General features: G+C 39.4%; 1 protein-coding gene across 7 annotated transcripts in view; it reads right to left on the minus strand.

The window, feature by feature from the left end:
- Positions 1-24,099, minus strand: part of ELAVL2 (ELAV like RNA binding protein 2) — a 139,984-nt gene that overhangs the window by 75,188 nt on the left and 40,697 nt on the right. The window lies entirely within an intron of this gene.

The following is a 24,099-nucleotide window of genomic DNA, read 5'->3' on the forward strand; positions in this document are numbered from 1 at the left end:
CTTTAAATGGTCAACATAATATTCAGAAAAACTCGGTCTATGAAAATAAATGAGTAACAAAGGAGGGCTGAAAATGTCTTTTATGTGCATATTTATGATTATAAAAATTTCATCCTTAGAGTTAAACCTGGCTGTACGTTATTTACTCTTGAGGCAAGTGCGATGAAATTTGTAACATGTGACAACAGATTCCATTTTCCGGCATCTATCTAAAGGGTTTAACATACACTTTACGGGATGCCATGAAAATGTTTTACTCTTCTTCCCTTCTCCCACTGTTACCAGGGAATTCAGTCTGATTCTATGTCCTTTATTTAAAAAAAAAAAAAAAAAAAAGAACACACAGTTGAACTGAACCTGTGAAAAAATAAAGTGCTTTCATAGCCATCAAGTATTTTGACAAGAACCTAATTGTGGTTAGACTACATGGGTAGAACAGTTAGGAGGACCACACCTAACAGGTTAAACCAAGCTTAAATTTATGTCCTCCATACCCTCAGGAGTTAATACCTAAACATTCTTCACTACATAAAACCATAGATTCGAATTTAATCGCCTCATCCCTTCCATTCCACAGGAAGCGGACGCTAATGAGCTAATCTATTGACACCCCTCTTTCTGAAAGCCCCAGGGATGCGAACAATCACTTTATTGCACCAACTAGCTAGGAAGGCTGTGTATGGAAAATGATTCTACTGCACTTTTACATTTCAAGCACCCCAGACAGTTTCTCTGCTTGAGGCAGACACATACCTTTATGGGAAGTTATAAATAAGTTGCTCACATGGCCCTTACCTTTATGCTGGCCAACAATTCAGTTACTAAAAATGTAAAGCTACTTCCCCTTCGCTTAAGGACAGGCAATTCTGCTCTACTCAATCTACCACAGACAACCAGGCTGTGCACTATTTATAGACTCTACTGGCTCTGAAACTCTTTGGAAGGAAAATAAAAGGCCATATTCCAGCAACAAAGAACCATTAATTTTAAAGCTTAAAAAAAAATGTCTCAATATATGTTCGCCTCTTAATTTAGACATCAATTGTGTCAACTGAGACTAACTCTTGTTATTCTCCATGAAATAATTTATGAAAAGACACTTGAGCACAGATCAGTCTAGAATATTCTAAACTTTCCCTGGGTTCCGAGAGATAATGATGAGTTGTTAGTTTGGTGGGAGCATGGATTTTGAAGGGAGTGGAGGACAGGCGAGGAAGTGGCCTTTATGTTTTCACTCATAGCTTACTTCCAAATTTCTATAAAGACTTTTAAAATGGAATTTTTTTCCTTTTTTACTTAAATGGCCCTCTATGTACTTTCATATCTTAAGTTTCTTACAATAATGGATTTTAGGAAACCAACGCTACTGCTTGACTGCTTATAGCTGGGACTAACAGTTTCCTGGTCACATGAAGAGAAAAAGAAAAGTCTCTATTTTCCAAACTTCCTAATAAAAAATTCTGAAAACTAAAGTAATCAGCTTCTTTCCTATTTTCAAACCTCCTTCAGACAGCCACCAAACAAGACAGATGGCTAATCAAAAACATACTAAATATAGTCTGAGAATTCTCATTAAGTACACTGTCTGCAAGGGGAAAAAAAGGTTTCCAAGACCTAGAATCCACCTGATTCAGGGATCAGATCTCTGGTTTAAAGTCACAGCAGGACTGCTGAAAGGGTCACTGCACATACCCTGGTGAGGCCTGCCTATCTGCACCAGCCTGTCTGTCCATTGTGACGTATACCATCCTGATCTGGGCCCTCATCTCTTACCTGGACCACCAAATTACAGCCTCCCAAAAGGTCCCTCCATCATCCTAATCCCCACTTTACACTCTTCCCAGGTAGATTTTCCTCAACTCTCAACAGCTCTCTGCTGCCTATCAAATAAAGTACAAACTACTTATATTATTAAGAGTATAAACATCTGAGATCCTCTACAACTGCTTTTACCAGCCCACTTATTCAAGCATCTGAAAATCTGAACTGCTCCTTGTCCTTCATGCAATCACAGTGCACTGAAAACCATACATTCTTCTGGCTTTGCTCATGCAGTTCCAGCTGCCTGGAAGGCCCTCAGTCATACCTATCCCACTTCCATTTCAGGGGTTTGTACAGACTAAGCATTCAAAAACAGATGTAAGGACAAGAGTAGTTCCTTTTTTAAAAAACTGGAGCTTGAAAGGGCAATCACCTTTCTAAATAACATGCAAACTTGGTAGCTTGTTCTTCTATCTCACTTCAAGTACTTCAAACCATCGATAATCAGGAAAGCATATTTTCATTTTTTGGCACACTCCATCAGCCACCCTCACCCACTGAACTCCAAATTCTTGTTCAATGGCACGAAAAAGGAAACTATCTTTTGAGTGATCAGTTGTGGATTGTTATTTCAAGAGCCTATTATGACCATATGCCCACGACAAAAAAGTCGGAAGCCAAGACAAATCCAAAAACATGGTAACCCTCTGTCCAGCAGGGTTATGGAGCTGTGGCATCTGGAATCTGGGTCTAACTTCAAGAAAACAGCAGAAGTACAGGTAAATGTGAAAAAATTAAATTTTAACTCAAAGGTATTTAAAAACATCGTAATTAAGCTGTGGATCTCAAATGGTTTTAATTTGATAGAAACTAGAAAATGTAATAAGCAAACACAAAAGGTAACATCTCTAAAAAGAATCATAGCTAGGGGAAAGGGCAAGCATCTCTCACACTCAAAAGGTCTGGCCTGGATAAAGTGACCTTGGTCTGGATACTTATTTACAGCTAGAGGGTTCTCAATGCCTTGAGCAACACAGAACCGGGGCAGAATCAGTATAGTGCAAAGCCTTCCCTCAGATGACATCAAACCTCTCTAAAGGCCAAGTCACAAGATGAAAGGAAGCAATTTGTCTTAAAGTTTAAGAGCAGAACCCACTAAGATAAAGACAGCAGCCTTGGCCAAAAGGCATCTTCCTTTGAGGAACTCAAGGCAAGTAGCTAAAGCTCTCGAAATACTCAGTGAAGTGAGTAATGAGAGCTCACAAATGAGAGCTGGGTAAGCAGCAGGTGGGGTCATCTGTCTAGCAGACACCATTCCTACAGAATGTTTTATCTTTCCCATTCAAATCACTAAAGTGGCATTTTCAGGATACAATTTGGCTTTACTGAATTAAAACAACAGAAGAGTCAACCAAGCACTCATGGGGCAGACATGTCAGCTCTAAGAATAAACCATTAGTTTGTTTTCTTTAAGCCTTTTCACTTTGCTTTGTCATTCCTAAAGTAATAAACATTTGTGGCTTTAAACTTCAAGAGAGCTCCTCAATCCTGGAATCCCTGTCAACTCCCCATCCTACCCCCCCATACCATTTTAGCTGCCTCACCAGCTCCAAGGATTCCTCAGCCTTGTCAAGCTCAGATTTTTGGCCTTGGGGCTAACAAGGGTCCAAGAGCTGCCAGAGACACTGCACCAAACAGCTGCAGAAGTCACAGGGAGAATGTTCTCTGGCAGTGAATGTTAACATTTCTCTGTCTCTTAGCCCTTTATGGCTCCTACAGGCAAACTGCACAGTCTTTCTGACGCCAGTCTTTCTGAGGTTTTGTAGTTCTAGAGCTGGCAGAATTAAAAGCTTTGCAGTTAGAGAGTAAAGCAAGTGAGTTTAGGGGGTCGGTCCCAAGTCCCTTCCTTCATTCTAGGTCCGTATCTGGCTTCTATGCTGGGCAACAGGAAAACAAAGATCCAGTGAAGAAGACTGGCTTAATCTTCACACTCAGTTCACTCATCCATTCATCCACCAAACATCTGTTCACAACTCCCATGAACTAAGGACTGTCCTAGGTACTTGAGATACAGCAATGAAGAAATACCCTGGAGTGTACATCTGCAATAGGTGTACACATGTATAAAACAGTGCATTAGCTAGAAATAAGTGTGCTTTGGAATAAAAGAAAATGTAGAGCAGAGTAAGAGTGCTGAAAATGTGGAGATGGAGGATGGATACTTTCCAGTATTAAACAGCAGATCTCACTGAGAAGGTGAGCTTTCGGCCAAGATTTAAAGGACAGTTAAGCCAGCCCTTGTGGTAGGCAGAATAACGGCTCACCTTAGATGCCCACATCCTAAACTCTGAAATCTTTGAACATGTTACGTTACATGACAAGGGAATTAAGATACAGATGGAATTAAGGTTGCTCATCAGATGACCTTGAGATGGGAAGATTATCCTGGATTATCCAGGTGGGCTCAGTGTAATCAGAAGAGTCCACATGAATGGAAGAGGGAGGCTGGAGAGTCAGTGTCAGAGTGGTACAACCTGAAAAAGACTCAACCCACAGTCACCAGCTTTGAAGATGGAAGGGAGCCATCAACCAAAGAATGTGGGCAGCCTCCAGAAGCTGAAAAAGGCAAGGAAACAGATTCTCCCCTAGCATCTCCAGATGGAATGCAGCCCTGCCAATACCTTGATGACAGCCCAGGAGACCCACATCAGGGGACTCTGCCCTTCAGAACTGTAAGATAATAAATCTGTGTTTTTTTAAGCACCAAGTGTTCATGGTTATTTGTTACAGATTTAAAAGTAAATAAATACATCCCCATAGGGATATCTAGAAGAGAAGCACTCCAGGCAGAGACCAGCTAGGGTGAAGCTAGGAGGAGGCCAGAGGGAGATGAGTCTAAGAGGTATAAGGCCAGACCACATAGGATCTTGGAGGTGCAGGGGAGGAAAAAGTTTTCTTCAACACCCTTAGGGTTCTGGCTGGGTCTGCAAATTAAACTACAAAGACAAACTAACAGGAGAAAAGCATACAAATTTTATCGAATTTGTGCATGTATATGGGAATCTTCACAAGAGAATGAAGATCCAAAGAAGCGATCTGAGCAGAAAGTTTATATACCTTTTAGATAAATAAACAATAAAGTTGTGAAGAATTGACAAGACAAAGGGGTTTGGGCTGGGGGTCGTAAGTGATAAGGATTAAACTAAAAAGATATGGGTTAGTTTAATAAGGTTTGCTCATATACAGATTTCCAGGTCCCAAATCCCTGTACGGGTGATAGGAATGTTTTCCTTCCTCCTGGTACAGGGAGGGTACCTTCCACATGGGAATTTTATTACCTGTTTCAGGGAAGAAGAGAGAGAGAGACGGTCAGAATAACCTTTCTGCTTCTGCAGTTTTCTCAAACTTCTTCAGCTTAAGATAGTCAATACGCCAAGGTACCGTACTTTGGGGTAGTGTGTCCTAAACCCCATCAGAGGTCACCATAAAAAGAAAGGAAACCACAGAAAGGTTTTGAGCAAAAACAGTAGCACGTGGCTATTGTGAAAATAAACTGGATATGGTTGTGTGGAAGAACTAAGCAACTGTGGAAACAAGAAGATCAATCAAGAAATAATTGCAGTAACCAAGATGTAGAATGACAGTGACCCCGATCAGGGTGAGAAGTGGACTTAGGCAGGAGGAAACATATTACTTACTATAGTACTTACTATAATTACATCAGTAAACTATTTAAATTCATTATCAAGAAACTGGTTTAGATTCTAACTGTTCACATTCAAACAAACCAACTCATTTATTACTTTCTGGGCACTAGGAATACATGACGATTAAGAAAGGGATTAAACTTCTATAGAAAGTTATGTCTTATTTTGGGGGTGGGGGGGATCTCCTTAAGAAAACCCAATATATGAAAATCTGGGTTTATAATATTAAATCAAGAGTTATCCACTTTATCTATGGATTCTTTAAAGAATTAAGCAAGTGATTCATTTAATAGAAAATGCAAAATTTTTAAAAACTCAGAATAACTTAAAAGATGAAACTACTTACTAAGAGTATAGCATGTCAGAAATTGGCTTTGTAACCTACGACAGCCCCTTAAAGCTGTCAGAATTCAAAATAAAAAGAAATCTCAAAGTTCACCCCAATAGGTGAAAGACAAAGTAGATGAAGATAACGAGAATAAGTTACATTTTTGTGAAGTGTAATTAAACTTTAAAATCCATATTCTTCAACAGGGTCATTTACACACCTCCACCATAGTCAAGGTTAAGCCAGGGGTTAACTCAATCTTGGTTATAGGCTAGAATACACTACCATCTAGTGATGAATCATTCCAACCTCAGTGGGCATTATTAATTTCCATGCCATTATTTGTCTGTAGAACCTAAAATAGGTTATGAGCATAATAAGAATAAAATCAACTACTCCCACAGTTTTGTAGCAGAGTTCTTGTTTGGTATAGGCAGATAAATTTGAATTGCTAAATTAAGACAGTTAAAATAGTAATCAACATAGAAATTGGATTAACTTCACATTCTTCTACAAAAGTCACAGCTAACAGGAACCCCCTCAGGGTAGTACAAATTGTGAAAGGCTGATTGGAAATCCTCAAATTAATCCCACTAGTTGAGTGTTTTCATTAGGTAGGTTAAAAACATAGCTCCTCTGTAGGATACAGACAGTAGAATACTGCCATATTTGAGCTCCAAAACAGCAAGTATGCCTAGTCTTAAAGGGAGTATAAAAGACAAGGAAGGTTTATGGTCACGAATATTGTTGTTTTTTTTTAACTCAGAAGTGTTATAAAGGGCCACAATACTCCATCTGGCCACTAAGGTTATTTTACTCTTAACTGTCATCACACAGAAAACTAAAAACTATAGTTAGTGTTTAACCCCAAGTAGCTTATACCAAAATAAAGTGAACAAAATAAAATGTCAACAGAAGAAGGCATATTTCCTTAATAATGCTGAGGGGCTACAAATATTTCTACTGAACTTCAAAGAAACTGAAATTAAGAGACGCTACCCTAGGACATATAAAATCTTGTAGTTCATTAATGCATTGTGGAGCATAGAACAAGGGGCTCTCCTCCATCCACGGAAGGACTGTGAGAGTGTAAACCTTGATCAACACAGAGGGCCAGCTCCTTTCCTCTCTGAAATGTAGAACATTTCACTGGTATTCACCTATGAAATGTATTTTTCTTTTCAGTTGATGTTTAAAGTCCTGAGACTCCCAAGAGACAACTGCGTTTGATTTAGAAACATGACTACGAATTATTTAGTACAGAAAGTTGGAGCATCTTAAAAAACATGATTCACACTAAGAAAGATACTTTATTTCCTTTGGTCCATCTCTTCCCCTCCTCCCCAAAAGATGGCTTTCTTTAAAAGCTACATGGCAGCTAGAAAAAACAAGCTACATACATCTGTGACTTCTTATGGTAATTAAGCTTATGGTTATTAACTACATTTCAAGAGGGGGCAAGGATTGGCAATCAAAGTGTTATTTTAACTTCTAGTGATTCCAATTGAGGGAGGGGGCCTAAAGGAGAGAATCACAAGGAAATTTCTGGTTAATCTGCTGCCTAGAAATGTGTGTAAGAGTTAATGTTTATATATACACTACTAGGTACAAAACAGATAACTAATGAGAACCTACTGCATAGCACAGGGAATTCTACTCAATGATCTAAATGACCTAATGATTTAGTGACCTAAATCATGGGAAGGAAATCTAAAAAGTGTATATATGTATACGTATATATGTGTATATATGGGAAGGAAATCATGGGAAGGAAATCTAAAAAGTGTATATATGTATACGTATAGCTGATTCACTTTCCTGTATAGCAGAAACTAACACAACATTGTAAAGCAACTATACTCCAATAAAAATTAATTAAAAAAAAAGAAAGGGCTTCCCTGGTGGCGCAGTGGTTGAGAGTCCACCTGCCGATGCAGGGGACATGGGTTCATGCCCCGGTCCGGGAAGATCCCACATGCCGTGGAGCGGCTAGGCCCGTGAGCCATGGCCGCTGAGCCTGCGCGTCCGGAGCCTGTGCTCCGCAACGGGAGAGGCCACAACAGTGAGAGGCCCGCGTACCGCAAAAAAAAAAAAGAAAAAGAAAAAGATTCTCAGCGTATGGATTCACCCCTTTCCAGGGATCAGCATTCTAAAGTGTTGGGAAGTGTGCATTTTAAGACACAGAAAACAAGACTCTTTAAGTTCTTTTCACATGGCCATGGTGCATACTTGTGTTACCTTCACAAAATAAATGAATCTATCTCGAGTGATGCTTTTCATTACCAAAAAAAAAAAAGAAAAACTAAGAAAAAAATAAGAGTTAATGTTTAAAAAGAAAAAGAAAATTAATGCGATACACTACAGATGAGGGTAAGGTCTTTCTTAGCCTCAGACCTTGCCTGCTTATATCCATAGTGGGCATACACACCCAATCCCAGATCTTGGATACCTCTCTAACAGGAAAAAAGGAGTTAAGGTGCTTGGGTTCCCTGTCAATGACTGTCACTTCAACTTCTGTCAGACTTCCCACTTTGCAAATTACCTTCTTATCACTAAGGTAAAGCATATTTTAAATAAACAGTTAAGGATCTTTAAAAGTGCATTGAGGCAAGTTCCCCCATTGTATAAATGAACAATGAAGCAAGGGTGTGAGCATATATATGTATACAGAACCTATTTGTGTATGTACATGCATAGTTCCAAAAGTTGAAGAGAAGCAATCTCCATCACCCATAGGTTGAAGTTGGGAAAGGGGGCACGTGTAACCACAGGCTATATTTTAACAAAGAAAAAACCCCACACATCTAGCCTTTGAATTATTTCCACTCTGGTAAGAGGGAGAGGAGGTAAAGGGGCCTGTTCTCTATAAAAGCTTCAATTATATGCATATAATTTAGACAGATATGTCAAAGCACTTTACAAATTCTGAAGTGCTATTATCATTATTGCTGGGCAAAGGAAGATGCACCTTAAAGTGTTGGCACAGAGAACTTGCTCATCTGTCTTTTAGGTTAAGGCATAGTTGTTTTGTTTTGTTTCCATGTCTCAATGGGCAACAGGGTGCAGAGCTGTGTTGGGAGCTTCTTAACTTGAAAAGGGAAAACCGGACAGAAAGTGAAGTATGCAGACTGCCCAATCATGACTGTCAACTCCTGTGTAGGGCCCCTGAAGCACATGCTATGTTAAACTACATTTAGCACATGGTCACAAATGGTGACTAAGGAGGATTAGAATTTTTACTTAAAATGCTGCAATTTTCGACCCCTGACCTCCAAATACTATATTTAAGTACAAAGGATGCCAATAGCCTAAATGTTCCACATAGGAATTACAGCCTTGTCTATTTTAATTTACCTTACTTTAAAGAGTAAAACCCCGCACCCAACGCACAGAAGAGTACACATGCCTTCCATCCTCCCCAATTCAATCTTCTCATCATCAGCTGCTCAGCCTCTTGGAATTTTAGTATTTAAGATTAGAAACTGCTACCTCACTGTTCCTTTTGCTAAGAACTCCAAGGATGACATAAGCATCTTCTATTTAAATTCAGATTTATTATTTACAATACAAGGCAGAAAAAGAACGCAGAAGTCTCATCCATGATTGTATGCCTGATCGATAATCTGCACACTAAGATGTTCTGCATAGTGTCACAGTTGCTACAATTCACAAATCAGGGCAATGATCCATATACATCCACACACAACTGTATGGCCTCCTACCATCTTTCTCCTATCATGATTTTCAAAATGACCTGAATTTACACATTTTCTAAGACTGCACTAATGTTGGTTTTAAGATCATGTTTAATTAAAATAAAAATACAAAAGGCATCCTCCTGAACTCTCCGAAGGATCTGGGTATCTTTTGCTACAGGAAAGATGATCTGACTGCCTCTTGTAGTAGAATTTAATGAATCCTATGACTGAAAGAGAGTAGGGAAAAGTGAGGAAGGAAAAGTAGCATTCCTTGATTCCTTATTCTGGGCAAGGCCTGAAGCTTCATATTTTACAGACAAAATCCCATTTAATCACCTTGTGCACTATGAGCTATATACATTAGTTTCCATTTACAAATAAGGATTTCAAAACCATACAGCTATTAAGTAGAGAAACTGGGATTTGTAACCAGCGCTGAGACTCCATCTGAAGCCTCCTACCTGATCTCTGCTTCCAGGTTTGTCCCTTCTCCAATCCATCCTCCATTCCACTGCTACAGTGATCTACCTAAAAACAGTCAGCATCCCAGGACCATTTCTCTTTTTCAGGCCTTCACTGACCCCACATTGCATACAGAGTAACATCTCAGCCTGCAGTGAGGCATCATCGGACTTGACCTGGTTCCCACCTCCCCCTCCACGGGCATGCCCACCGCTCCATGCCCACCCCTCCACGTTGCACACATGAGGCTCGAACAATCTCCCAGCGGTTCTTCCCACACACAGGCTGCTTCCCACTGTTACTCACGGTCTTTTCTCCACCCGCAAGAGCCTCACTACCTTTCTTCTCCTGGTAATGGAAACATCCTCAGCACATGAAAAGGAGGCACAACGCCTCCAGGAAGGCTTCTGTGAACCACTCAGTTGAGCCAGACACTCCTCCTCTGTGCTCCTATTAGCCTACACTCACCTTTGTCTCTTCAGCAATAAATGTGCACAGAGATCCATAAAAGAAAGAGCATCAATGCTGTGAAGTGCAATTCAAGGTGACAAGTAAAAAAAAAAAAATCCCATTTATTTATGGAATTTTTCACGTGGTTTTATATTCCCTGCCATGCAGGAAACCTTCTATTGCAACTCTACATACCTGGAGGAGCCAAAGTCACCGCAGGTTGATAATGAAGGGGAAGGAAGGCAGACGTATAGTATGCTGTCATTCCCCACCACTAACATATGCACACATCCCTTTCCAGACACACCTTTCCAGATACACCTACTAATTCTTATATTTTGAGCTCAAGCGTTAAGCTGAATCAGCTTTAAAAAAAAAAAAAAAAATCCTAGCTACAAGCCTTTGTTTAAAACAACACAAGCCTCAGGAAGGAAGAGAGGAGAATATAGGAGTGGTCCATTGTCATCACATCACAGTTTAAAAAAGCAAACTTCACCACCAATGTGAAAAACCAAGACCACTTGGGCAGTTAACACCTCTCTTCCAGCACAGCCAAGGTCTCAGGAAGCTGCGAGTACAGAAGAAACCACCCAGGAGAGAGAAGCAACATCTCTGATTCACTGGATATGACAGGCATACTGTGCAAGATGCTAAGAAAACAAGGGTATACAAAACAGACTCATATTCCACCTCTCAGGGAGCTTCTCTGGAACACACCTGCACCCAGAGAAGTCAAAGGCTCCCAAAAAAGTCTTTAAGAACACAAAGCCAGGAATAATAATCCCTCTGGACAACCTATGCTAAATATTGAGCTGTCGAAGAAAAAGATAAAAGGGCAAAGTCACTGCTGCCATGGAAACTACCACTGCTAACTTAAACATCTGAGCCTGAACATATATTTGAGCAGAAATGAAGCATCTTGCTTCCCAATGTTTAAAATGCTAGAGGGTAACAGGAGATTGTACACATCTTTCCCATTTCAACATTAAACTGGATTTCTGCATTATGAAAATTTGAAATTACAATCACAAGCTGAAAAGTTTTCCTGATTTAGGACTGCTAGGAGTTTCTTGGTACCCACTTCCTGCTATACTTTTATCCCATATAAAGAGCAAGTTTCTTTAAAAGAATTCTCTCAGTACAGTAGATTTAACACATAAATTGCTTAGCAGGAAATGCACTGTATTTTACCACTGACAAGACTTTCAGAAAGTACCTACTATGTAACAAGCAACATCCTAGTCCAGAGCAGTTATGACTGCAATCTCTTTCAGATCAACCTAAAAGGAAAGAAATTTTTACCATCATCTACTACTTTAATCTCAGATAGATTTAAAAAAAACAAAAAAAAAGAGAGATTCTCAAGCCATCCTTGAGCCTATGGCCCCAAACCCAAATTTTTCACTTTCTGTAAAGAGAGTGGAAATTTACTCGAGTACGCTCTAAGACATATTTTAAAGAGTTTCTTGACTTGATTTTGATTGCCAATCTCTGCTTGAGAATCATCAATATAAGGGAAGTAGAATGGTTTAAAAATGTGATTTTCTATACCCTTAGCCCTGCTCAAGCATGCTTTTTTTTTTTTTTTTAGGTACGCGGGCCCCTCTCACTGTTGTGGCCTCTCCCGTTGCGGAGCACAGGCTCCGTTTGCGCAGGCTCAGCGGCCATGGCTCACAGGCCCAGCCGCTCCGCGGCATGTGGGATCCTCCCGGACCGGGGCACGAACCCGTGTCCCCTGCATCGGCAGGCAGACTCTCAACTACTGCGCCACCAGGGAAGCCCCCTCAAGCATGCTTTTTAAAGCCATCTTGTCTCAGGCTAAAACCCAAGATTCACAGCAAAGGTCAGGGGAGTGCAGCCCTTGGAAGTAAGTTGAGGAATCAGGATACTATTCTTCGGTCTGTATTTCAAGAAGAGCAAGAACAGAGGAAGGGAATCACTGAGGTAGAAGCAGGAGTAGTAAATTAAGACTGGACAAAACTTTCACTGCATTGGAACAGTCATTAGAGTGAATTTCACTGCCATCAGATCAAGAAAGAACAATCACTATGCATCACTGGCCAAGACAAAGCAGTATTTCACCAAAGTAACTTCTTGTTCTAATTGAAAATGACCCATCTCTTGACTTGCTGAGACTAAAAACGATTGGTTTCCTACATTTAAGAACGGACCAAAACGCAAACAAATGAATCCTCTTATTTATCTGTCAAGGTTGGCTACACATTAACTAAGACCTACTCAACATGGCCAACAGAAATGACAACAGCCAGGTGGCCACTTCTGACATTCTTCGTGGTATACAGTTCATCATATACCAATGGCATGGTGAATAATACCCAACAGTGGCTCTGACCAGCAGGAAGAAAATCTGGGGTAGGAAGTCAGAAGTCTTTCTAATTAAGGTATAACGCATTCAAGTACATGGCTAAGTCAGATGATCAGAGTAAATAACACCAAGAATAAAGGCAACAATGGACTTCTCTTAATTCATGCACAAAGTCATTAAGAGGTTACAGGATCACATCTAAAAGAAGAAGTAAGGAAAGGTGCCAAAAATATAGTCATTAGTAACCACATATGATCATGCATATGCCTCTTGGAGGAAAGCCAAGAGATAGATGGAAACAAGCAGTCAGGCAATGAACGCTCAAGATCTTCAGGCCAGAGTCACAACTGGATGCCAGAGGGGGGATTTATTCTGCAAATATGTGTTATTTGGTCTATTCAATGTCCTTTTTTTTTTTTTTTAACTAGTAGTGTCCAGCATATAAAACTTTACCAATTTAGCGATTTCACATTTATTAAAAAAAATTCCCAGCTTCTCTTTAAAAAAATAAACAAACAGATTGGCAACAGAGGCCATATTCCCACAGAGCTATGAGCCAGCAGGCTGCCCTTCAAATGGAGCATGTTCTCTGCTGTTCTCCCAGTACCAGCTTTTCTCTTCAGCCTGACTGTCCTAGTCCCTGCAAGGGCTGGATCTCAAGTAAAACATCACAGCCTAAAGGTCAAACATGCTGAAGGGCGCACAGCTTTTCTACTATGGTGATGGAAAGTTTCAGAAGACTACAATATTGGCAAGTGGGTGGGGGAATAGAAAAGACAATAATGCCTAGTGTAAAATGCGTGAAAATGTCACTGTAGGTACAGTACAGAGATACATTAAGGATGGCCTGGAGTGGAATGAATTAATCTTAACTACTTTTGACATATCAAGTTCATCTAAACTCAAGTTCTTTAATTTTAGAGCTAATTATCTATGAAATATTCCAAGGACTAAGAATAAAGAAGCAAAAATAGGCATCGGGACTTCCCTGGCGGTCCAGTGGTTAGGACTCCATACTTCCAATGCAAGGGGTGTGGGTTCGACCCCCCGGTCAGACAACTAAGATCCCGCATGCCACAGGGCGTGGCCAAAAACAAACAAACAAAAAGTATCAATTCCGTGTTACTATACATCCTAATAAGTCTTCCACATACATTCAAAGCACTCTTAAAAGGAGATCGATTTTGGCATGTTATACTACTCTGGATTAGGACTAACTAAAAGCTATCTTGTCCATACAGAATTAAGTATATCCTGTCCCTTCCAGAGACTGAGGAGAAAGTTAATTCAGACCTAATTAAATATTTTGAGACCATAAAGAAGGGAAGGGACACATTAAGTGCTTTATCCCCAGGATTTGGGGCAGGCGGCAAGTGATCCATATACAAAAAGATAAAAATTACCTTGCATTATACCAGAAGCCCTTAAATTAATATAAACAAATTTCAAGGTCATCATCTCTAAACACTGTCTCATGACATACCACGAATTATATTTGGAGATAGAATAGAGGGTAAGTAGGGACAGAACAGAAGTGTACAGAGGTCTTACTTTGCACTTTCCCTGCTGCCTTCAGTGTACCCAAATAGATTCCCATGAAAACCTGCTTCAAACCTGCAGAGTGGGCAGGCAGTGGGACAAAGGTGATCCCTGAGCCTGCGAAAGCCCTGCCTAAAGACTGGCTGCTTTCCCAGCGTGGTGAATGCCCCCGTTGGGAGGCGGTTAAAGGAATGAACCACTAGAGGGTAGGCTGAATGTATTCTTCCATGGCCCCAAAGCTGCTATTTTGTTTCCACTGTAAGTCTTTAAAGAACTGCAAAACTGTCCCTAGGACCATTTGGCAACATCACAGAAATTACAATTTGGTTAAAGTCCTAAGATAATTAACTCACCATTCTTTCCAATTCTCCAGAAATAAAGAATTCTCTAGAAATAGAGGTCTGAACAAAGCAGAAGATACCACCACCCAATGCCAAATAATGGTCTCCCCCGAGGATCTCCTGAACTGTCTCAGCATTGAAAGTTTCAGTAATTGCAGAGACTAAGAGAAAACTACAGTTTTCACCTCTTCTCGTTAACTAAAAGCCACAGCTAAAAAATAAAAAGCCAGGGGAACTAAAAGATTAAGGGTTTTATAGGGCACATTAAATTATGCTTTATCAACTGCCAATCTTTAGGCTGCAGAGTATTACTTTAATGCTATTGATTCCACCACCACCCCCAAAATCCATGGTAACTTTCCTTAAAAACAAAACTCCTCATGAACTTCGAGTCCAATCTTTATAATAAGGTCAAGGGGCATGAGTTCCTAAATGTGCAGGGTATACTGCCCACTGTGCTAAACCTCGGATGTAACCTAGGTCGATTCTCTCTTCTTCCAGGACTGTATTATAAAACATGAACTGGGAACAGACCAACACTTGGCATTAAATTTTTTTTGTTTACTAATCCAGTATGAGATTCCAAAACAAGAAAGTAGTCAAACAATAGAGAACTTACCGAACAGAATCTGAAATTCTCAGGTTTAAACACTGTCAATTATTTATGTTCTCCCCTTGATGCCTGGTTGTTATAAACTCTTAAGGTATGCTTTCAGCCTAATAAACCTGGGGAAATGGTTTTCCACATACTAAATACCTCCAACTTAATGGAAGTTTTTAAGCACTGACTCCTTATGGGTCTTTGCATAATCACTTTCTCATATTTTTGGTCAGTTTACTATAACCTTATAAAAGCTAAACTCTAGAATATGTGAATTTCAGATAAGAGGTACACCTCTTAGCTCCCATTAATTATGTTGGCCCATGTCAAGATTCTTATTATATTCTTCATTAAGGGCCAAGGTTACAGAAATGAGTGCACTGGATCAGTCTGTACTCAAATCAAAATTATCATTATAACACACAGCAATTCCCAAGTATGGCTACTATTTCCCATACCTAAAATATCAGAATATCCTAAAATGGATACAAACTGCATCCACCTGTATTAAAATGAAGGCTTCAGTTTAGTTCTTCAGAAGAGTTAAGTGATGGCCAGGTAAACCAAGGTCAAGAAAAGACAAGTCTCAATTCTATGGAGCATTTGAGGGAAATCTGGAGTTTAAGCTTTCGCCATCGAACAAAGTTAGGGCTAGGAACTGATTGAGGGCAGGGGGCAAATATTGTAGTTTGTGATCTTTGACAAATTTTTAACCTTAGTAACTCTCCTCATCTATAAAGTATAGATTTTTCCCACTTCGCCTAGCAAACAGAGCTTTTATAAGAAATAAGTTAATGGATAAAACAACAGCTTACACATTCAAATTTAAATCTCCCTCCCAAATCTTCCTCTAAAACCACCCCTCCTGCCCCACCTGACATAGAGATAACAGCTTGATATATATTATTCCATTGTTTTCATCATACTTTTAATATATACTTATATACAGGTTGTTTTTTAAATAAATTCTTTGATTAAAACGAAAAAAATAGCTTATAAAAATTGTAAAATACTATGTACAGTATTGCTCTTAAGACACTAACCTTCTATAGAACTGTTTTCTGCCCTCCTCTTCTCTCTAACAGCACATTTCTAATTTGTGCTAAGGTCAAGCTGTCACAATCACTGTAACTCGGGAAATTCAAATAAACAAAAGTCCTGCATATAGGCCAGGCTGTGCTTTCTTCACTTGGTCCAAAGAATAATAATAATAATAAGGCCAGTATCTGCCTTAAACTGACCTGCAAGCAGACCAAAAACTCTCGTATACTAAGTTCCAAGTTCCAAATATTTAAACCACCAACAGCAGACGTAATAGACTGAGTAAAGTTTAACATAAAAATGTTTAAACACATACCAAGTCAAAACACTTTCTTGCTAAACAGTTGACAGTGATGTTCAGATGCCGACTTAAGAACCATGCACTACAGATATCCTGCCATAATCAGTAATTAAAGTACATGGTAGGCATCTGCTCGGAGCCTAGCATATAACATAGGGTCTTGTTAGCATGGTCAACATACTGACAGTTACCTGTAATTAATGTTAAATGTTTAGCATTCTTTAAAACATATAAGAGATTAGGCCATTTTAGAGAGCTACAACTATGAACTATAATTAAGCCTAAGGATGATTAGTATGTACCATACCACACCAAGAAAACCACTTTACAAAGCCAAATACTTTCTGGTATCATCTGCTGATGAGGCATTCCTACCTGAACATACTGATAAAGTATCATACTGATACTGATAAAGAAACTACTTACAAGCCTACCAAACAGACTTGAGCACAAGGGTAAAGTATAACTGAAGATGGAAATCCCAGAGCACTGAAAAATGGGGGTGAGGTAGGGGGAATCGGAAGAAAAGCAGGGAGGCCTAACTTCTTTGACAGTCTTGTACTTATCTTACCAACCCTTTTTTCCCTCCTAGCTTCTCATCTCTGCTGCTCAATGAACCCTCATCCCCTCTCCCATGTGAGAGTTCAGCTGGGTCCCCAAATAATACCCCAAGACACTAACTGGTAAATACCTGGCTTGAAAGAAGAAGCCCATCTCATTTTCTATGCATCCAACAAACTCATGCCTCAAAAGGCAAGAAATACCTCTAAATGTATTCCAATACTTATGAAAGGTAGCCAAACATCTACTCTCTGGAGGATGCAGTCATCCCATTCCCAGAGGAACCACTGGGCAAAACAATCCTTACCTCATCTGTTAACCTTTACTGTTCAAAAGAAAATAGCTAAAGTGAACATGAAAGGAAATGCTCAAAGGGCTAAGGATGGAAAACGGCAAGATCTCAGCTTACAATCCAGAAGCCACTTAAATGGAGTGACTGCAAGCAAAACCAAAGTTCAACTGAAGAAACACACATCACTGCGGACAGCATGACAAACCCGTGTGATTTGGACAACTACAAAGTGGCCATCTACGAGCCTGCAAACAAGGAGGGTCATTACATAAGAAAAGGCATCAGGAATCCTTTGAGATGGAGCTTTCGAATGAGGCTTGAGTCACAACTAAAAGGACACAGAAAAAAATAGATGCGCCTCAAATAAACATGTGTTAAGGACAAAGACATTCACATTCATTCTAATATGCAAATCCTGTAACATGCAGGGCTCTGTGCTGGATACTCAAGATGGCTCAGATGGCTCAGATAAGGAGTTCCCACTTAGTGTCTAGCAAAGAAGGGAACACATGCAGAACCACAACACAGGACACAACCTGTGGGGAGGAGGGATTATTTCTCGATGACAGAGGAAAAAAAATCAGAAAGGTTCAGAAAACAGAAAGGACATATGCACTAAGCTATCTGTTTTCATATGTTCACATAGGGGATGAGACACGCATGGATTCAGACATTTAATAAATGCCTACTATGAGAGTCCACAAAACAGGCACTTGGGGAACCTAGTGGTAGAGAGATTAAACAAACAAAAGGATAAAACTACTGTTTAAAACTGTAACCCATGCCATGGGGAAAAGAAAAAAAGCATCCATGTGAATAAAATGGGCAAGGTGATCAGGAAAGGCGTCTCTAGAGAAGTGACATTTAAACTGAGACCTCAAGATAAGGAACATGTTTAGCTGTATTAATACTTGTCTCTTTGGAGGGAGGGGATGGTGCCATGCCACATGGTAGATGCTGTGGGTATGGAGGACCAGGAGGTAACGGTGAATAAGATACAACCTACGCCCGGAGGAATCTCATCTTAGGGAAGCAGGCACATGCAGAATGTGGAAACCCAGTAAGCAGGGTTCTACCGGTATGGAACCTTAAGGACCCGAGGAGATCTTGAAACCCATCTAGCTTAACCATTCCTTTTTTTTTAAATGAAGGAAATGAAGCCCAGAGATTGGCTCAGGGGTCCCTGAACTAGGCAGAGGCAGAGGTGGGGCACTAGCCTATTATTAACTCTCAGTACTTGGCACTGCCCATTAGTTTTTTGATCAGAAAACTCATTTGGACAATCAGAGCTCAGTAAATTAGTAATGTACAAGGAATGCTTAATATCTGTAGGGAAAATAAGCGGACTCTGATCTAAGCTCCAAGCACTTCACTAGACATTGTGGAATAATTTTCCCTGATCAGAACACAATGAGAAATGTAGCCAGTTTTTGGTGAAGTGAAATGTATTCATTTTCTCTTCTGAAGTTATGTGCATCCTACTTTGGGGTATCTAAGCATCCAGGAAATGATGATAATAGCAATTCTGTCAGATTATTTTCAATGCCTTTCCTTGGCAAAAAGAGTTGGCAAATCTATCAGTCCCCTCCCCTCCATATACTTATTTTTTATTGTACTTGCCTGAGAAATACAAACACTGAGTTACAGAGAGTAGGGAGAATGTGAGGAGCCACTAAGAGGAAAGGTCATAGCAGCACTGTTCATTAAAGCAAAAAAAGAAACAACTCCAGTGCTTACCAAAGGAAGATAAACAGCAAGGAAGATGTGAAGATAAATAAATGGTCATACATTCACCAACTGAGTATTATTCAGCAGTGAAATAAGAGGGCCCACGCACAGACAAAAGTATAGCACAAACAGAATTTTGATCAATTTAATTCTGTGTCCTTCAGGACAAAAAGGAATTTATAATCTTTTAAGTTATTACAGCTGCCCTTATAAACCAAATATAGTCAAAAAGAAATATTAGGGGCTTCCCTGGTGGCACAGCAGTTGAGAATCTGCCTGCCAATGCAGGGGACACGGGTTCGAGCCCTGGTCTGGGAAGATCCCACATGCTGCGGAGCAACTGGGCCCGTGAGCCACAACTACTGAGCCTGCGTGTCTGGAGCCTGTGCTCCCCAAGAGAGGCCACGACAGTGAGAGGCCCGCGCACCGTGATGAAAAGTGGCCCCCGCTCGCCGCAACTAGAGAAAGCCCTCGCACAGAAACGAAGACCCAACACAGCTATAAATAAATAAATTTTTAAAAAAAAGAATCATTAAATTTTAATCACGTAGTTTTCAATTCTTACATTATACTTTAAGGATCATGTGGAAACAAAAATAACATGGGGGGAAATGCCTTTCAAATTGGAGCCATTACCACTCAGCCCTCACTGCCTTATGTCTGGTTAACCCAAAACTCCCACCACAAACACAATCAGCCCTAAAACAGAAACCTGGACCTATTTTGCCCATTAACTGCTGCTCAAGGTCCAGGTCAACCTGCAAACAGGCATTTCTAAAGCGTATGACCAGGTTCAGCCTGAGCAGAATAACAGGTTAAAAGTGGAGAGAGAAGAAATGGGAAAAACAGTTAATCCATTTAACAGAATTCTGCATAGAGCTGACAAGACACTGGCTCCCACGTGAAGAAGGCTTCTCTCAACTTTTTCACTTTAATTTACAGTCTCAATGGAAAAAACAGTGACCTAAGTAAGAATTCTAGACCTTTGTGCCCTGAAGGTCACCAGATAAGGTCACCCTGAAGAGGAATTCTCCCAGAATGTGGGTTGATCTAGTGGAAGAACAGCCTGGCTGGTCTTCACTGATGCCACACTCTATTTTGGACACTGTCTCAAGCTACCTGAACTTGAGAGATTTCTAAATCTTTCAAGGACATCCGAAACATTTTTGTACCAGAGCATTTATCTCTGTTATTGAAGGAAAGTCACCTTCCAGAAGAATTGCCATGAAAGCCCACATCATGTGCACTAATAAAAAAGTAACAGAACAGGAGAAGTAGTTTAAAACGCTCTTCCATTATATATAAGGAAAGTCAAGGTGAACTTTAAGAAAATTAAAACCTTGATATCTAATTTTATCAAAATAATGTAAGCAATAAAGATATAATTTATATCACGACAAACTAATACATAGCTCAGACTATTCTAAGCAAGGAAATTGGATGGATGCTTATTTCATACTGAGATTTATAAGACATGAATGATTTAGAAATGTACATGGACCCTGAGCTACTAAAATGGTGACAACCCAAAGGTGATTACTGACATATCAGAAAATCAATGGGAGTTCTGAAGAAGAAAGTTTTACTCTCAAAAAAGAAAAAGGCAGTTCAACAAAAACCCACCCACCTTTAAAAAATAGCAAGAGTTATCCCTTTCAACTGGTGCTGATCTGCCCTTTATCACTGGAAATAGAATATGTCACTCAGAAAGTCACCCTGAAGCTATAAAGAAGCTTGGGTGGGTGGGGGGAATTAAACTTCTGGTAAGGATAGGACTAGGGGCCTATTAAGACAAAAAACTAAGACCTAAGTGTTCAAAAGCATATTAGCAGGAAACTTGCAGTGGATTCAGTAACAGTGTTTAGTGGCAAGAGAAAAAAAGAAAAGAAAAGAAAGCCTTTAAAAACCTAAGCCACTGAAATTTTAAAATGACACTTACATGACCCAGTACTTTTCTATTCAAAGAATTCTGATGCTATATATCTATTTTTCTTTGGAAGCTTTTCATATCTAATATATTTTAAGAGGTAAAAGGTATGGCTTTACTTAAGCACACAATGGAATAAAATATCACTGAGGACAACCTTGGACCTGTAAACAAATTTTAATGGGAAAGAAAAATACAAACATGGGGGAAAAGGCAATATATAAATGGCAAATGTGACAAAAAATCTGGGCATTTTGAAAAGAAAGACAGCATTGTTAGATGGGGTGAGAAAGACACTAGGTAGTATTGGTTTAATTTAGGGTGTGTCAGGCAGTGTGCTAAACCCTTTTCAGGGGCACCATCTCCATGCAATCCTAACAACCTAAGGAAATGGGTTATTTTATCCCGATTTTTCAGATGAGGATATGGGCTTAGAAAAGATTAACTTGCCCTGAACTACAAAACTTGCAAATCCAGGTCTATCGGACTGTAAAGCACATGCTCTTTGCACCACTTCAGTAAAGCAGTTGAAACAACCAATGCCTGGCTTCACTCCAGACCAATTAAATAAGAATCTCTCCCGAAAGGGCCCATGGCACTGGGATTTTTAAAAGCACCTCATTTGATTCTAATGTGCAGCCAAGGTTGAGAGCCACTGCAAAGACCTTCATAAAACAAGTGGAGTATCAGCTGGGATGTGCAGAACAGACAAGATCCAAATAATCAGAGAAAGGAAAGGCATCCAACTTTTAGGGGGAAACAGGACTGAGCATCAGTGAAGCTGTGGAGGCAGAGCCAGGCCAGAGGTCATTCAGGGAGTCTCACCAGAGCAGTGACTAAAAGGCAGAGAAAGTCAACTGGAATCTTTTTTGCTGACAACGCAAGCAAGGTACAGGCTGGGAAATTTGTATTTGGAAGACTATAGTAAGAAAGGGGCACAAAATGATTTTTATAGCTAATGTGACAAAAGAGCTTTGAATGTTAGCAAGATAAGAAATAATAATTGACTAATCTAAAGCAAATGGGCAGAGATACAAAATATAGGAAGGGACAGATAACGAGTAGGGCTTGCTGAGCAATCAGATGTAGCTCAGTAGTTATAACGACAAGCTCTGCAGTGATCCTTTCTAACATTCACCATTCTAAGCCTCGATTTCCTCATTTAGAACATGGAGAAAATAATCACGCCATCTTGCCCACTTACTGGAAGGAATAAATGAGAAGATAATCCAAATAAAAGAAAATAGACTTGGAGCATCTGTATTCCAGAAGTATAAGAAAATAGTACCCCAATTTTTTTCCTTCTTAGCAGTACATCTTTAGATGGCCTTGATAGCTTTAAAGACTTAGTAATGTAGAATAGAAGCATGACCTGTCTATTTAGTTTCTATTTTCAATTACTCTCTACATCAGTCCAGGCCAGTACCCAAGGAGCTAAGATGCAGCCATTTAAAAATGGTAATATTTTATAAAGCAGAAACTAACACACCATTGTAAAGCAATTATACTCCAATATAAAGATGTAAAAATAAATAAATAACTTTTAAAAAATGGTAATTTTTCCTAAATGGTAAGGTGGAATGTACCCTACCGCCCACAAGTGACTGTCATTTTACAGATGGTTAGTGAATTTATATATTAAGCAATATACTAACTTTATATAATTTATATACAAAAGTATATATTAAGATATACTCTGTATGTCCTCAACTGAATTCTTGGAGACAAATATTATTTAGGAAACAAATCTAGTAATAGGATTGGTTAAACTGTCAATTATTCATCAAAATAACCTACACAAAATAAATCTTGTAGTCTGCAAGATTTCCCATTTAACTTTCACTTTCATATACCTTATTTTGTCTTCAGATGATTTCCCACACAGTTAGTAGATAATCCTTTAGCTAAGTGACCTTTAAACCCACATTCTGAATGGCAAAAAATTGCTTCCTTAATAATTTGTTATATTACAATATATTGATATAAGCTACCATGTCTGTTCATTATGATGGAAACCTGATTTGGTAACTAGAAAAGAACTTGGGTTCCTTCTCTAAGAAAATAAATATTCTTTAAAAAAGGGGAGGGGAGCCAACATGGGGAAAAAATAAGAGTATAGATATAAAAAGAGTTAATTTCTTCTACTGTCCAAGTCTTTAAGTATAGCTTACAAATTAGAAAAAAGATATTTGAAGGTGTTTTTAAAAGAGCTGTGTTCTTTTAACCCTCTCTTGACTGTAGAAAGGTAGGGCAACTCAGAAGAACTCATGTTCCTACAGTGAAGTAATTACATTAATTTCCAATCCCTGAAACCAGTTCTCACAGGGAAACACTATAATGCTTTGGGTAACTCTTTAAGACACAAATAAAATGGTAGTTGCCGGAAGAAGGGGAAAAAAGCCTTTCAGCAAGTGAGAAGTTTTCTCCTAAATCATCCTTTTGCTAGAGAACCAAGTGAAGTGTCCTACCGCTGTTCTCCTGTTTTGTACAGGAAACAGAGTATATCTAACAGGAAGAGATCAGAGAGGGAATCCTGAAGTTGACAACATTTTTTTTGGTGAAAAGCGTAGAAGAGGACACAAAAATATACTGAAATGACTGCTTGGATGAAAGGGCAGTGGATATTTTCACCAAATCATTTGAATTCACATTCTCAGAGACCCACACATGTCCTTTCCCATTCTGTGCCTGCACAGGTAAAGCAAAAATATAGTTTTGGCTTTGGAATGGATTTTCTACTTAAGATTAATTACAGGCATATCGGCTGCCCTGGGAGTTTACTTTCAAATAAAATGAGGCCATGTAAAAACCTGACTGAAGGAAATGGGATAATATCCATCTCAGGCTCCATTCCGTTCTCACAACTCAATCTCACTAACACCTATAACTCAGCCCAAAGAAAGCTAGAAATCCTGCTACATTCCCACAAGAGAAGAAACTTAAAGGTTTGGATCTCTCATAGTTACCCTGAAGAGATAGATAGGAAAGCAATAGTTAAGCAAGGTCAGGGCCAATAACCACAAACTGACTAGCTAA

This window comes from Delphinus delphis, chromosome 6, assembly GCF_949987515.2.
Source record: "Delphinus delphis chromosome 6, mDelDel1.2, whole genome shotgun sequence".
Classification (NCBI taxonomy): Eukaryota; Metazoa; Chordata; class Mammalia; order Artiodactyla; family Delphinidae; genus Delphinus; species Delphinus delphis.